General features: G+C 39.5%; 1 long non-coding RNA gene across 1 annotated transcript; it reads right to left on the minus strand.

Annotated features, from left to right (window-relative positions):
* Positions 1 to 304: 304 nt before the first annotated feature.
* Positions 305 to 745, minus strand: LOC102769677. The gene is made up of 2 exons (XR_001512144.1): positions 653 to 745; positions 305 to 371 (listed from the first exon to the last, which is right to left on the minus strand). It is a non-coding gene; the product is annotated as an uncharacterized LOC102769677 (long non-coding RNA).
* Between the last annotated feature and the right edge of the window lie 48 nt (positions 746 to 793).

Consider the following 793-nt stretch of genomic DNA (forward strand, 5'->3'; position numbering starts at 1 on the left):
TGGTTCATAGATTGACACTCAAACACTGAGCCATGATGGTCAGGAAAAAACCTCCACTTTTGATTAGATGACATGAATAATACAGAAAGATAATTTTGGATGGAGAAATAGTTATTCTGAAATCTAAGCTTAAGGATCCCTCAATTTTGTTATATTTGGGAATCTCTGAAGACAGTCTCCCTAAGATTTCCTAAAATGCCCCCCACCCCCCTACCCCCCACTTTCTACAAGCATCTTTAACAAAGACCTCTTTTGCCAGATTCACCATGATTTACCTGGAAACATACCTTTTCTCAGTTTTTTCTCCACCATCCAAGGCTCTTTCCCATCCTCCAATAAAGTGATCACATATGGCTTAGGTATCGAAAGACCTGCTTACAGGAAAAATATAGAATTTGTTTAAGCTGTGGTCTTCATGGGGAGATGCCATCATCACAAAAGGGACCAAAGGACGGTTTAAAGAACGTTCCCTGAAAGGGAAGATAAGCTTCAGGCAGGATATAACAGAGCTTCACTTTCCTTGGGAACATAAAAGAAAAATTCAGCCATTTACTCAGGAAGATTCCCAACAATTCAGAGTGGCCAAAAATAAAAAATAAAAATCTCCCCCGTTGATGTGGAGGTAGAAGTAAGCAAATTGTAATATGCTTACCTAGAGAGACCAGGTTCTCATAATTCTGGACCATCACATCCTTGTATAAATCCCTCTGAACAGAATCTAGCCATCCCCACTCTTCATGAGAGAAGTCTATGGCCACATCACTAAATGTTACCTGAAATAGCAAACACATTT

The sequence above is a fragment of the Myotis davidii genome, unplaced genomic scaffold (genome assembly GCF_000327345.1).
Source record: "Myotis davidii unplaced genomic scaffold, ASM32734v1 C63239668, whole genome shotgun sequence".
NCBI classification, from domain to species: Eukaryota; Metazoa; Chordata; class Mammalia; order Chiroptera; family Vespertilionidae; genus Myotis; species Myotis davidii.